The following is a 15,981-nucleotide window of genomic DNA, read 5'->3' on the forward strand; positions in this document are numbered from 1 at the left end:
CATTTCCTGCGTTGTGTTGAGTACATTTCGTCGCTCTCTTACCCACTGACTTCAGATCCTGGCGGAGGGTCCTGGGTTGGACCCAGTAAAGCCTGGTCTCGTCTCCAGCTTGGCATTCTTTGACTCCTCAGTGCTCTGTGAGCCTGCCTCCTTTGTAGCTGCTGGAGTAGACAAATGGTTCCTTTGTTTAGCCTCTTCAAAGGCTCGGTTTATTGTTCTGTAAGTGCTAACTCTCAACCAATCTCAGAAGTTTCCACACTTTGGCACTCACTTGGCCTGTCTTTGCTATGGTCCTTTTGGGCGACATCTGTCCCCAGGATGGACCCTAGCTGGGTTGGAGGTGGAGGTGACTGCAAAGGAGACTCTCTAAGGGAGGATTTGGGCTGTTTAATCTCTGACCTTCCTCTGGAAGCCAGTGGGAATGGGAGCTTGTTTCTTTTGTGGGTTTGTGGAAGTCCCAGACCAAGGCTTCTGACTTTCTGCGGGTAGCTCACCTTTGTTCTCCTTTTAGATTGTCTCTTCTTTCTGTAAGTCCTTTCAAATGGACTTGGTTACAGAAGGACCTCTCTTTTTTCTTTCTTTTCTTTTTTAAATTTTATGTTTTTGGGGGGAGGGGCAGGGAAAGGGAGACAGAACCCCAAGCAGGCTCCATGAGAAGTCAGCGCAGAGCCTGTTGTGGGGCTTGAACTCACAAACCTGGAAATCATGACCTGAGCAGAAATCAAGAGTTGGAGGCTTAACCGACGGAGCCACCCAGGCGCCCCACAGAAGGAGCTTTCTTGAAGGTACCTAGTGACCTCTGATCACCAAAGCCGATGACCCCTTTCCCATTTTCCTTCTTGACTTTGCTACTCTCTCTAGAGGGGAACTGATGGCTTTGGGAAATGATTGCTCTTTTGATTCTCATAAAATGATGACTCTTAACTGGAGGTGATTTTACCCCCCAGGGGATCTTTGGCAAAGTCTGGAGACATTTTGAGTTGTTACAAAGGGGTGGGGCTTACTATGGAATGTCCTGGGGTGCCCAGCACAGCCCCATAACAGAAAGGTGTGTCAGGTTGGGAATACCTGGTGTAGCTCCACATTCTGCTGAGGTCATTCTCACCTCTCCAGTTTGTTCCCCCCTTCCCCTCACTCTTCCTCCTACACGTCACTACATGTAGCTGCTGGAATCATCTTGCAGTGGACTCCTAATTGTTCCTAGTCTCACAATCCATTTATCCTTGCACACCGATTCATTCGCTTCTTCATTTGGAAGTCTTCAGTGGCTTCCAATGGATGAGAGGAGGCTCCATGTTTTGGGCTCGGCATTCTAGGCCCTCGTGCAGCTGCTCGCCACCTACTCTTACTCTTTTTTCCACCAAACCCGCATGTCAGAGAAACAGATTATTTATAGTCACTCTGAGTGACAAGCCAGCCTCCACCTCAGCACTTTTGTTCAGACAGTTCTCTTGTCTTACTGCCTCTTCTGGATTTATCTAAGAATTACCTTTCTTTCGGGACCCAGCAAAAGCCCTATTTTCTCTGTGGAGTCTCCCCTTACTTACTTACCCTACCCCATGATCATCTTACAGAATCATCAAAGTTTGGAGCCGGAAGCAGTATTGGAGAACATCTACTTAAGTGGTTGGAAACAAGTGTGTTCTCCGAGTGGGTTCAAGGGGATGCCTGGCTAATATGGACTCACTGTGGCCTTTTCTAGTCATCAGCGATGGGTCTTCCCTTCTCTTCTCTTCAGCGATGGGCTTAGTCTTCTGACAAGACTACAAATGTCACAAGTCGGGAATCAAGTCTGGGTGAGTGATTAGTTAATCCTCCTACAGAGAATGGATGCATGTTCACATGCCACTGGGTGAGAAATCTAACGGGTAGGCTTTTCCAATTACTTTTTGGCTATGTAGGAATCTGTATATGAGAAGATGTGGAATCAGCTTGCCCCGGGCACCTCTTCTGTCATGACTGCTTGCTAAATCTGGCAAGTCACATGACCTCCCTGAACCTCACTCTTCTCATCTGTAAAATTGGACTACCAGAACTATAATGCCTATCTTACTGAAGATGCTGTAAGAACCAAATGAGATAATGCATTTTATACAGAGTCTTGTGCCCGGCTCGCACTTAGTGAATGTTAGCAGTTGTTGGTATGGATCCTTGATTTAGCAGAAAATTATTTATTGAGCTATTTTAAGTTTAATCTATCCCTATTTCATGGTGCTCCACAGAGAATCGCATCACATCTATATCCTCTATCACTTCATCAAGCATGAAAAATGGCGGACTAATACAAGCTTGTCATTGGACAGATGAAAAAGTGAGGTCTGGCATCACAAAGAGATTACCTAATGTTGGTGGCTAATTCCTAACCCACCCCTCTCCTGACTCCAACTGCTACGGGACTTATTATTCTAAGCATAAGCCATCTTATAGACCTGTTCGTCCAGAAAGAGCAAAATCCTGGAAGTTCTGTAAGGCAGAATTATGTATTGTTCTTACTTAAGACAAACCAAGGCATTGTGTTAGAATTGCTGTCCTTTGGGTGGACCCATGGGCTGTCCAGGGGCTGACCAGCAGGGAGTGGTCCTAAGAGACCTGGAGTGCAAGGGATGGCCTTGATCCCAGGCCACAAGAGGCTTGTGCTGAAATCTGCCTCTGCCTTCGTGCCCTGGCAAGCTGGCCTGGACACTGGAAAAATGTTTCCTTCAGAGCACAGACAGACATCCAGATTTGGAAACTCTGACTTCTAGCCCACATTTCTTCCTATCAGATTTTAGTTCAAGCGTTGCTAACTCCGACGCCTACAGGGGCCCAGCAGGGAATGTAAAAGGGGAATGCAATAGGGAGTGGTGGGGACTGTACCAAACAGCAGAACATGTGCCCGTGTGAGCTAGGCAGCTGCTACACAGCCCCTTCAGCGTGGGTCTTCTGATTCCTCAGGGAGAGGTAGAAACTCTGGTTTTAAAATGTTGGCAACTGATTTTAAAAAATATATGTAGAAACAAAACAGGTCGGTGAGATAGATTCAGCCCTCGGGCTGCCAGTCTAAGGTCTCTGCTTTTAGGTTTTCGTAATCCAGCTGATGGATAGTCTTGCAGGAGCTTTTCCTGATGATTTCCGCCTTCCCTCGAGCATCTTGACCATTCCCTCATTCTTTTGTGATAAGAAATCTAACAGTGTATGGCTTTGGTGGGTTTTCATAGCTGACTCCTTGAGCAGAAGCTTGTGGGGTCGGGGGCAGATGATGCCTGATTTGCGTCTGCATCTGCCGAGAAAGTCAACATATTGCACAATGCTAGAGCCGCCATTCACAGAGTCCGTGGTGCACAGCGTCTGTCTAGCATGGTCCCTGGTGAGTGGTGGGCCCTTGGCAACAAGAAGGAACTTCCAAAGGAGGCATACCCAGCCCAGCAAAGTTTGTTTTTTAAGTATGGATGACCATTTGCCTTTTTTTAAAAGTTGATTTATTATTTATTTTGAGAGAGAGAGTGAATGCACGTGCTCAGGCGCGAGTGCGTGCGCGCGTGCACACACACACACACACACACACACACACGAGTGGGGGAGGGGCAGAGAGAGAGGGAGAGAGAGAATGCCAAGCAGGCTCTAGGGCAGAGCCCAACTGGGGGCTCGATCTCATGAACGTGAGATCAGGACCTGAGCTGAAATGAAGAGCCGGACATGCTTAACCAACTGTGCCATGCAGGCGCCCCCAGACCTGTTTTAATCAAAGGAGAGAGAGGAGCTTTGAGAATTCTTCCTTGCTTCAGTTCCACTGACACGTGGCCTCGTTCACATGTCCTTGACGATAGGTGAGATCTCAGATGGTTGGAGTGAGGGAGGTGAAGACAAGAGCCAGTCCAGATAAGTAGATTGGTCTCACTGACCAAAAGACAAAAGCAATAAAATAAAAACCAAACTAAGGTTCATAACAGCTTTAAACACCACCTCCTGCAGCTCTCATAATTCTACAAATGCACCCAGAGGAAAATCCTACCAGAACTGAAGAGAGGAGGGAGGTGCAGGTGTGGGAATATGGTGATAGGTGCCAGGCTGGGAGATGCTCACGATGCCAGAGTTTTCCCATGGCAAGTGATGACCCTTTACAGGGTAAAATCAGTGTAATTGGTTGTGATCAACATTTTTCACAGAAATGGACTAGCATCAAAAATATCAAAGCCACTGAGGAATATTGCTAAGTATGGTTTTATGAATCCTCTCTCTCTGTTTCTCTGTCTCTGTCTCTTTCTCTGTATGAACTTGGCCATGATGCAAACTGCCTCATCTCTAACTGTGAGTCACCAATGTTAGACAGCCACTGTGAGGTCTCCTTAAATCTCCACAGCCACCCTATGAAGTGTAGATTAGTATTCCATTTTACAGATGGGAAATGGGAGGTGTCCCGAAGACTTGCTCAGATTCACACAGACAGTAGTAGAGATGGGGTCCCGTGGCACGTCCTGATTCCACAGCCTTGCCCATATCTCCTCTACTTTCGAGTCCCAGCCACACTGGGACCGGGGGCTTGCTGTTTCTTAGCCCCCGCCGGTGCTGCTGATCAGGGCAAGTTTCCTTTGGGAAACGCTGGAGGAGTCAAATAGAGCCCTTTACCTCTCACTGCTGTCCCTTCCCTGGTGCATAGGGCCAAAGACATTTGGGTGTCAAAGAGAACACTAGTGTTAAGACAATGAATACCTATAAAAGGACGAGTCCTTGCCCTCCAGAGAGCTTGGTAAAGAACACACTCTTTCTCTCTGTCTGTCTGTCTGTCTGCCTGGAAAGTTTTGTAAGGCAGATTAGCCACATTTTTGCTTGTGTTGGTAGGCTTGCAGACTTGTGTCGGTGAGGGGCTGAGGGTGGAGGAAGAAGTGGTGGACAGAGGCGAGAACCTGGCCTGACAATCCTCTAACGCTGGCAGTCCTGTGAGCCATGTTAGGTCAGGTTCAAATTCTGGCACTGACTTTGGATATGGAGCCTTGGAAGAATCACTTCCCTGAGATGTGCCTCTGCCTCCCCAGTTTCTGTAGAAAGTGGTGACAACCGTGTCTGCCCCGTAGAGCTGAATGGGAACACACATCCTCAGAAACGAGAGCTGCCCTGTGGTTAAGCTTCGCAGGGTCCTCCGCCTGGGAGCTTCCCATTTCTTCCTTTTCTCAAATTGGAAGGCTGTCACCTACCTCAGGGGCTTATTCGAGGGTTCAGGGTGAGAATGCATCATACCTCCCAAGACGTGTGCCTTAGCTGGCATCTAGGTGGGCGCCCTCCTCCTGTAGGTCTTATTTCTGGGGATGATGCACAGGTTGGTGACTCTGGCCATTGCTTTCTGCTTGCACAACCAGGCAGTCACTGCACCCGGCCTCCAGTCTGCGAGGTAAGGCGGACTCCCCTCTGTGCCCCTCCGTCCAAACCCCATCAGTGCCTTTGGAAACTCTTGCTGCCGTCTGTGGGCCATCTTGGCATTAGCACTCTCATTCCTCTGTCTGCGGGGAGGGTTGGGGGGAGGGAGTAGATGTTGGGAACTGGCCAGGGAACTTCACAGGCCCAACAAAGACTTTTTTTTTTTTTTTTTAAAGGGTTGATTTGGTAAGAGGCAGAGGGGAATTCCATGGATAAATAATAATTTATGCAAGGGATGCCACCTGCTTCTCTGTAGTACATAATTGCAGGCTCATTTCCTTTCCCCTTCCTTGCCCTTTACCTTTCAACCCCTTCAATAATTATATTGACACCTCCCCAGCTAACCAGGTGGGGGGAGAGGCATGGGGTGCCCACCTCAGAAGCTGGCTATAGACAGTTTGCCATAAGACTGAAGTAATTAATTTTAATGCATTAGAGGATTCAACACTAAATAAGAACATATTGAGGTTCTGGAGGGTATAACTGAATGTTGTGCTGGAAATTAATAAAAACTGGCTTCGCTGGAGATATTTGATTGTAAATTAAATTTGGTCTTTGAACAAAGACTCTGTTATAGGGCTCTCTAATTAGATTAGGAATCAAAACCGGTGTACCCCAAGCCCTCTCATCACCACCCTGCCCTTACTTTAGCTTCTGTGAGAATGTTTTGGGACTCTGGATTTAGGTATGAATTCCTCTGTCTCTCTTTGTAGCTTGGGTGAATTCTGGCAAAGGCAGTGAGGGGAGAACCTGGCTTTGGTGGGGAAGGGATGGTGAGGTGGGGGTTCAGGGATCATTTTGGGAGTCATGCTGAAGTACTTCCAGCCGAGAGAGCAAACCGGCTTGAGGACCAGCGCCTGCCTGCTGATATGTTGGCTCACATGCAGATTTTGACCTTCTCAGCATTGATGACATTTGGAAATAGGTGCCAACGCTTAAAAGCCAATAGATTACACATACAAGTCTGAGTTTCTGCTTCCCTCGAAAAGCCAGCTTTGCTAATCCTGGGCTTGCCTTCTCATGTGGATGGAGGCTGAGGGCAGCCGCTGCTTCAGAAGAGCCTCGAGCTTTTCACCTTGCTTCAGCCCCCACCACTCCTTACGCTGAGCCCACTCCACTAACTTACAGCTCCTTTCTGGCTTCTGCCTGGTCCTTGAAGGCCTTTGAGCTTATCATGTCCCATTTAGACAATTGCCCAGTCTATTTACAGCTCTAATTACAAGGAAAAACTTCATCTTTTGAAAGGAACTATTTAAGGGGCGCCTGGGTGGGTCAGTCGGTTAGGTGTCTGACTTCGGCTCAGGTTCATGGGTTCACGCCCTACATCAGGCTCTATGATGACAGCTCAGAGCCTGGAAACTGCTTTAGATTCTGTGTCTCCTTCTCTCTCTGCCCCTCCCCTGCTCACACTCTGTCTCACTCTGTCTTTCAAAAATAAATAAATGTTAAAAATTTAGAAAGGGGGTATTTAAGAAATAGTTATTGGATAATGATGATACTAGCTAGTATTAAGCACACACTACATGCCCATGCACCTATCCTTTTTTTTAAATAATAAATTTATTGAAATGAAATTTACATACCGTACTATTTAAAGTACTTTGTTCAGTGGTTATTAGTATATTTGCATGATTATGCAAGTATCACAGTGATTACTTTTAGAACATTTTCATCACCCTCAAGAGAAACCCCATACCTGTTGGCAGTTACTCGGCTATCTTCCCTCAATGCCCAGTGCTAGGCAAGCACTACTCTACTTTCTGTCTGCGTGGATTTGTTTATTTTGTTCATTTCATATCAGTGGAATCACACAGTGTCTGGTCCTTTGGGACAGCCTCTTTCACTTAGCATATTGTGTTCAATATTGTGGCACGTATTAGCACCTTACTTTTTATTGCTGTGTAATATGCCACTGTATGGCTCAATCACGTTTTATTGATCTCTTTATTTGCTGAGGGACATTTGGGTTGTTTCCACTTTTTTACTATTCTGAATAATGCTGTAATGAACATTACCGTGCAAATTTTTGTGTGGATGTATGTTTTAATTTCTTTTGGGTAAGTGTGTAAATATATACGTACACATACATATATATGTGTATGAAAATACATAGGTGAGACTGGAAATGCTGGATCATATGGTAATTCTATGTTTAACTATTCGAGAAGCTTCCAAACTATTTTTCAAAGCAGCGGCACCGTTTTACATCCCACCAGCGGTATATGAGGGTTCCAGTTTCTCCACAGCCTCGACAACACCTGTATTTATCTATATACTCTTTATTATACTCACATTAGTGGTGTGAAGTAGTATCTCATTGTGGTTTTGATTTGCATTTCCCTGATGGCTAATAATATCGAGTGTCTTTTCAAGTGCGTATTGGCCGTTTTCCAGCCCTGTTTTAAGTGCTTAAGTGCAATAATTCTTTGCACCACAACAACCTTGAGAGATAAATATTATTATTACCACCCTTCCCTATCACCTGCCAATCAGATTTTCAGTTGTAAGCTTTCTTTTCAGAGGATGAAATTAATCCTTATTATACACAAGGGAATTTTAGTTCCTGGTTCTAGATAGGAGTGTAAACCTCAAAAGAAGTCTGTTTGAGATGTAGTCAGCCCTGAACAGTAATTCCTCAGTAATTCCTACTTATCGTTCATTTCCTCTCAGGACCTTTGCATGTGCTGTTTCCTCTGCCTTGAGTAGTTTTTTTTTTTTTTTTAATTTTTAAATGTTTGTTTATTTTTGAGAGAAAGAGAGAGAGAGAGACAGAGCATGAGTAGGGCAGGGGCAGAGAGAGAGGGAAACACAAATTCTGAAGCAGGCTCCAGGCTCTGAGCTGTCAGCACAGAGCCCGATGTGGGGCTTGAACCCACAAACTGCAAGATCATGACCTGAGCTGAAGCGCCCAATGAACTGAGCCACCCAGCTGCCCCTGTCTTGAGTAGTCCTTCCCTGGCTAACTTTTGTTCATATTTGAGGTTCTCTGAGAGGCTTCCCTGGCCCCTCCAGTCCAAATCTGGAAACTTGTTTGCCCTTACAAGACTCTGGACTTACCATAATCACATTCATTCATTTGTGTCTTTATATTTTCTCATCTTTCTTTCAAAGAAAAGGTTTTGTTTTATTCACTTCTAATTATGCTATCTGCATGCATTTGTGTTCCACTTTTTAAAAATGTAACACTGTATTACAAAAATCAGTGGCATAATTGAAAGCGTAATTTTAAGTGACTATAAAAATATTCTCTTAAGTGATGATGAAAAGCCCATTTAACCATTTCCTTTAAAAATGTTTAAGCTTTTAGAGGCAGCTGGGTGGTTCAGTTGGTTGGGCCTCTGACTCTTGATTTTGGCTCAGGTCAGGATCTCTTCATAGTTGTAAAATTGGGCTCCGTGCTGACCATGGAACCTGCCTGAGATTTTCAATTTTCCTCCCCCTCTGCCCCTCCTCCCTTCCTCAAAAAAAAAAAAAAAAGATTAAATTTTATCATTGCTTTGCTATGGTAAAGAACACTGATAGGAACATCTTGGGGCATAAAGCTTTTATCTACAGGATCATTTCCTTAGGGTAGAGTCTTAAAAGTAGAATATGGAGTCGGAAGTATTTGTAAGGCCCTTGATATATATCGCTAAAGCCCTTGCAGAAAGGTATTGTGGTGATTTAGACAGCCCCAAATACATATGACGGCGTTAGCACTGGGTTCATTATCGTTCTAAAAAAAGCTTTGCTTTAATCTGCATTTCTTTGGTTAACATCGGGGACAAATCTGATAATTATGTAAACAATGGAAGCGCATCTTAATTGATATGCCAATTAAAAAAATAGATACTACATTATTGGTGTATCTTCCTGAAGGAGCCCCCCAAAATGACTGAACAAGGGCATTTGTTGGTGAGGATAAGAGAATGAAGTGGCCCAAACAGCCTCAATAAAACTGCTGATACTGGGATTTGCAGATAAGGCAGAAGGACATATGGCTGGACGATTTCTCTGTAGCTCATTTTTTGTGCCTTATCAGCATAGAGGCCTGCTCCCCAGCAAATGAGCTACACCTGGGCGTGCAATAAAAAGATGTGCGCGCTGCAGGTGGGCAGAGGGAGCTGCCGGAGACAGCTCCCGGTGTGCAGGACAGGATTTAAAGCATAGAACGTTGTGATTGCAGAAGGCTCAGCCAACACCCGGAGGTGACGCCTTTTCAAACATTTTAGCTTAGTTTCATTGCCCAGTGGAGCATTTTATTTCATTGTTTTATTTTATTTTATTTTTTAAACTTAAAAAATGTTTTATTTATTTATTTCTGGGAGAGGGGGAGGGACAGAGAGAGGGTGAGAGAGAGGGAGAGAGAGAGAGAGAGAGAGAATCCCAAGCAGTCTCTGCACTAACAGTGGGGCTCAAACTCACGAACATGTGAGATCATGACCTGAGCTGAAATCAAGAGTGGGGCGCTTAACCCACTGGGCCACCCAGGCGACCCTGGAATATTTTATTTCTGTGCAAAATGGCCACATGGAAGTCAGGGTGGGGAGAGTAGAAGGGAGAGGTAGGAAGGCTGTGTGGTCCACTCTGTCATTCACAAAGGGCATCAAGATGTTGGATCTTGTTTCCAGAGGGGGTACCAATGTCATGCACTGCTACCCCCATGTAGCAGGGACATGCTACAGGATGGAGAGATCTTCATCCTATGACTTTCCTCTAAGCACTCAGGTACGTTAATCACTCAGTCCTCACAGCAGCCCAATCAGAAGGATACCGTTCTTATTTACGTCCTGCACAGGAGGTTAACCACAGCACAAGGAGGTCAGATAATGTGGCTACAATCTGTGAGTAAACGCTAGAGCAGAGATTCAAACCCAGGCAGTCTGAAGAGGGCAGAAGAGAGACTTAGGAACTGGAGAGCACAAACTATGACTAGGCGGATAGTCACGGGGAAAATGCAGTCCGTTAGGGTAGATATCCTGACTTTTTTTTTTTTAAATCTTAATTTCCAGTGAAAATGATATTAACCAACCTTGGCTTCCTGAAAGATATCAATGAAATCACATGGTTGAATTGAGCAGAAGACAGGATGTCAGGGAGGCTCAGTAGAATGCCTTGTAGCCATTTGAGAGTCAGAACCCGAGGAAATAAATGGGACATTCTTATTAACAATCCATTCACTTATTTGTTCCCACACTGATACTTCATGAAGCAGGAAGTAGACTGAAAACAAAGTCCCTAAGTTTCAATCCTCTGTCCATACCCTATAAATCCAGCTGAGCCTCAGTCCCCTCATCTTTAAAATGGGCACAATAAGGGCACCAACCTCACCAGACTTTTGGGGAAGAGTACATGAGACCATGCATACAATCTGCTTCTTTTGTCCGGCACATCACACGTGCTCAGTAAACGCTCACGGTTAATGTGCATTTATTCTTGCTTTCAGGAAGTGTCCATTTAGCCTCACCTGTACTCCCCTGGGTTAGTGGAAATGTCTTGGATGGCCCAGGAAAGGAATAAGAAAAAGTCCTGAGGCCAAAGACTTTAGCTCCAAAAGTCCCTTGCCTTGATATGTATTGAGGGGTAAGAATTTTTGAGAAACAGGACTTTATAACTTATCTAGACAGAGCGATAGATCAGGGCAAAGGGAGTGCACACAAGATCTACCAAGATGATAGACTCAGAAGCACCCAGAAGTAAGGCCTTTTTGACATGGGTTGTGAGTCGTGCTCCTTTTAGCTGACTAGGAGGAGCAAAAGAAAACAAAAGGGGAAAATGTAGCGCTTCTCTTTTACTTAGGATCAAAACAGGGATCTCTGTCATGGAAAGCAACATTTAGACTTTGTCTTAGAAAATCAGCTAAAGCTGAGATGAATGAGTTAGAAAGAATTTGGGTCCTAAAACAAGGTGCCTGAATCAGCAGATCACCTTTCGTGAATAAATCATCTAAATATTACATCAGACCTCAATAAAAGTTCTTTGTCTCTAAAGTGACATTTTTTTAAGAGAGAATTTTTTTTTTTTTAAGAGAGAGGGGAGAGAGAGAGGCCTGAGCAGGAGATGGGTGGAGGAGGGGAGAGAAAAAGAGAATCTTAAGCAAGATCCATGATGTGGGGCTCAGTCCTACGACCCTAGGATCATGACCGAAGCTGAAATCAAGAGTCAGACACTCGACCGGTATAGTCACCCAGGTGTCCTCACTATTTAAAAAAAAAAAAAAGGATCAGAATGAAAGGAGATGAGGGAGATAATCAGAATCCTTTTAAACTCCAAATAAGGCATTTGACTAAGTAACTAAAACTGGGCTTTGGAACCAGAATTGTTATATAAACAGCTATCATTCAAGCAACATTTGCCACATTTTAAATTCGACATCAAAAGCGTGATGCACCAAGACTTCGTTTTATTAACATTTTTTTAAAAATTAAAAAAAATTTAACGTTCATATCTGATATATAGAGAGAGACAGAGACAGAGTGCGAGCAGGGGAGGGACAGAGAGAGAAGGAGACATAGAATCTGAAGCAGGCTCCAGGCTCTGAGCTGTCAGCACAGAGCCTGACGCGGGGCCTGAACTCACGAACCCTGAGATCACAACCTGAGCCAGAGTCAGATGCTTAACTGACCGAGCCACACAGGTGCCCTTTATTAAAAGTTTTTTAATTAAAAAATATTTTTAAAGAATTTATGTTTTAGGGGCACCTGGGTGGCTCAGTCGGTTAAGCGTCCAACTTTGGCTCTGGTCGTGATCTCATGATCTGTGAGTTCGAGCCCTGCGTCAGGTTCTGTGTTGACAGCTCAGAGCCTGGAGCCTGCTTTGGAGTCTGTGTCTTCCCCTCTGTCTGCCTCTCTCCCCGGCTCTCTCTCTCTCTCTCAAATATAAATAAACATTTAAAAAATTGAAAAAAAGAATTTATTTTTTAGAGCAATTTAATGTTCACAGCATAATTGAGAGGATGTTATTTCTCATACATTCCCTGCCCCACACATGCACAGCCTCCCTCTATTGTCTATAGCACTCACTGGAATGGTACACTTTCCACAAAAAGATGAAGCCACGTTGACACATTATGATCCCCTGAGTTCACAGTTTACCTGAGAGTTCACTCTCTTGCCATCATAGTTTCTAGGGTTTGGACAAATTCATAATGACATGTATTTGTCATTCATTTTTTTATATCATTTTTTAATCATTCAGGTTTTTTTTAATGCCTTAAACTTTCTGTTCAATCTATTCATCCTTCCCTCACCCCCTACCCTGTCCAGAATCACTGATATTTTTACTGTTTTCATACTTCTGCTTTTCCTAGAATGTCAAATAGTTGAAATCATACAGCATGTAGCCTTTTCAGATTGGTTTCTTTTACTTAGTAACGTGCACATAAGGTTCATCAATGTCTTTTCATGCCTTGATAGCTCATTTCGTTTTAGCCCTGAGTCATATTCCATCTTCTGGGTGAACCATGATATCTACCTACTTATCTGTAGGACATCTTGATTACTTCCAAGTTTTGGCAATTATGAATAGAGCTGCTCTAAAAATCTATGTGTAGGTTTTTGTGTGGACCTGCTTTCAGTTGTTTGAATAAATACCAAGGAGCATGATTACTATTATTTCATTTTATGTTTTCCAACAGCTCTGTGGTATGATTATCCCCATCCACATGTTACAGATGAGAAAACTGAGCCTCAGAGAGTCACAATTTACCTAATGACACACAGTGAAGAGTCAAAGTCAGACTAGATCAGACAGGGTCCTTGTCGCTGATGTGACGCACTAGGAATCAGAAGGAGGTCTTACCTCCAGTTTTGCCTGGACATCTGGATGCCCTCGATCTGCTAACTCAGCCTCTCCTCTGTGAAACAATGATTTGTGTTCTATGGCTTCACAGTGTCCTTGTCAAATGCAATCCTGGGCAGAAAACCACTTTGGATTTCTCAGGTTTCCAGTTAGCACTGGGGACTAGTCGCTGTGTCTCTGGGCTTCGTGGTCACATCTGTTCAGTGAAAGCTTTGGACTCCTTTCCAGTTCTGGAAGGGTAGCATTTTGTATGTTCGCACCTCTCTTGGTTCCTCGTGGTGATTTGGAGACACTGGCTATCAGGGGGAAGGAGGGGAAGCTGTGAGTGCTTCTATTTGAGCCTTGGGTTGAATAATGTTGACGATTTTGAAGTCTCATTATCTCACTCCCTAATGTTTTGCTTCTAAACAACTGTAGTTCTTGAGGGCGGGTGTTGGAATAATAGTGTTGGAAATAGTTCCACTGGGGAGAGTGAAAGGTATGAGGAGTTTTTAATTTAGAATCTTGGTGATGAAATGCTGCTCAGAGTTTGTCCCTGGGGCACCCCAGTCTCAAGAAAGGACTCTACACTGTTTGGAATTGAGCCTGCTATTAACATGGGGCTGAGTGTCGGAGGATAACACAGCAAGGGGTAGGGACCATACGCTGCCGTTGCCAGCGCGGGATTGGTTTTCATCTCTGTTCTCTCACACCACAGCTCTGTGACCCCAAGCTCTCCATGTTTTGCTCTCCATGAAGCAGGAATGGTAAAACCCTCCTAACTGGTGTCTTAAGAAAGAGATGGGGTGTGAAGCCTAGCCTGGTGTCTGGTGTGCTGTTGTCCAATTCAGACTCTACGGAGGATGGTCTGGTCCTTGAAGGGACAGGAAGCTGCTCTGGTTGTGCTTCCGAAAAGAGCTGTGACGTGTCACTGAGCTTGAAACTTCTTGGGCGAGAATTGCACTTTAGTGTTTTTGTTCTCCTACAGTGAGGTGTGGGCTGGGCAGTGGACAGGGGGAGACAGGGACTGCCTTGCATACATCCTATCCTTATACCAAGGCTCTAACATGGCTCCCCTCCTCCCCCCGATACAAGAAGACATTGAGGTGCAGAGACATAAAATCTGGCAAAGATGACCGAGCTGGTAAGTAGAGGAGCTGAGATTCAGACCTGTGTCTGTGACCTTCTTCAGGTACAGGGAGTATGATAGTTACTGAGGCTTGACCTCCCCACCCCAAGCTCTACCTGCCAGTGGCTGCAGACAAATGGCAAGAATCTGTTTCATTGAACTCCTCTTGGCCATTCACAACTGTTCTAACGTTCAAGGAGAGTGCGATTAAATGACACTACATGAAACACTGCAGAAATGGCAGGCCTTGATATCTCCTAGCAACATGCGTATGCCGCTCTTCCATCAGGAGGTGATTTCTATTTCTTCTCCCATGGATCTGGGTTGGCCTGATGACCAGCTTTGGCCATCAAAATGAGATGGAGTTGATGGCTTGCCAGTTCCAAGTCTAGGTCTCAAGAAGCTTTGTGTAGTTTTTCTGCTCTTTCTTAGAAACCTGCCCAACTGCTGTCAAGGCAAAGAGGCTGGAATGCTAGTGGGTGAGATAGGAGATGGAGTAGATTCAAGGTGGCCTTGCCCAAGGCCAGCCATGTCCTAGAGGCAGAACTACCTCATTGAGCTATAGCTGAATGTGGACTCATGAGTGAGCCCAGTGCAGACTACAACCACCCAGGAGAGTCCAGCCCAAACCTCCTACCCCTTACAGTTGTGGGCTAAATGAATGGCACTCTATAGTTTGGGGAGGGGGATAATTTAAAGTTTATGGAAGAGTTGGAAAGATAACATGTCCATCACTCAGTTTCAATTTCCCTCAATATTATCATCTTACACTACTGTGGTACAAGTTTCTTTGTCAAAATGAACAAACCAACAGTGGTATATTACTATGAACTAACCTGCTGGTAATATTTGGAATAATGCCATTTTTCTATTCCAGGATCCAATCCAAGGTGCCAAATGCATCTTTCCTTAGTCTCCTCTGATCTGTGAAAAGTTTCTCAGTCTTGTTTTCATGACTGACAGCTGTAGGATCGCTGGCTAGGGATTTTGTAGAATGTTCTTCAACTTAGGTTCGTCTGTTTTTTTTTGTTTTTGTTTTTGTTTTTGTTTTCCCCCGCGACTTAGACTGCAGTTACAGATTTGGGAAAAATATCACAGAGGTGAAGTAAAATGTACTTCACATCACATCATGCCAGGGGATACATGAGACCCACTTGACATCATTTGGTGATGTTAACATTGACACTTTTTTAAAAAAAAAAACTGGAACACTTTGTGAATTTGCATGTCATCCTTGTGCAGGGGACATGCTATTCTTCTCTGTATCATTCCAATTTTAGTATATATGTTGCTAAAGTGAGCACAAGTTTGGCCCTTAATTGGAACAGTGTTTTCCAGTTTTCTTCACTGTAAAGTTACTCTTTTTCTCAAGCGCTGCATTTTGGAATGATTTGTCTTGCAGCAGCTGATAGTTGTTATATACTACTCCCTCACTGCATTCACGCCTCTCTGAATTTGGTTTTTCCAGGTTATTTCCTGGTCTGTTTTCCAATGTTGGTCTTTTGGTCGACAATCCGTTGTAATGTTGCATTGGACATTGATCATGCCAAAGCAAAGTTGTAATTTCACTTTGGAAATTCTAAGAATCTTTCTAGGTTCTGGTCAAATGCTACTGCCTGGCTCACTCTGTAAACCCTTATAATATTAATTCACTCATTCATTTATTTTATGGAGCACTGTCTGCATGCCAGTGTCTCTTTTAG

General features: G+C 44.4%; 1 long non-coding RNA gene and 1 other non-coding gene across 8 annotated transcripts in view; one reads left to right on the top strand and one right to left on the bottom strand.

Annotated features, from left to right (window-relative positions):
* Positions 1 to 260: 260 nt before the first annotated feature.
* The window catches only part of LOC144231622 (uncharacterized), a 438,506-nt gene continuing 422,785 nt past the window's right edge, over positions 261 to 15,981 (top strand). For all 7 annotated transcript variants that reach the window (XR_013335125.1, XR_013335130.1, XR_013335116.1 and 4 more), the window contains exons 1-2: positions 261 to 785; positions 1,575 to 1,796. This is a non-coding gene — a long non-coding RNA (uncharacterized LOC144231622). The remainder of the gene's footprint in view (positions 786 to 1,574; positions 1,797 to 15,981) is intronic.
* Positions 15,476 to 15,582, bottom strand: LOC144232168 (U6 spliceosomal RNA). Its single transcript, XR_013335323.1, has one exon. It is a non-coding gene; the product is annotated as a U6 spliceosomal RNA (small nuclear RNA).

The sequence above is a fragment of the Crocuta crocuta genome, unplaced genomic scaffold (genome assembly GCF_008692635.1).
Source record: "Crocuta crocuta isolate KB4526 unplaced genomic scaffold, BGI_CrCroc_1.0 scaffold260, whole genome shotgun sequence".
Taxonomy (NCBI): Eukaryota; Metazoa; Chordata; class Mammalia; order Carnivora; family Hyaenidae; genus Crocuta; species Crocuta crocuta.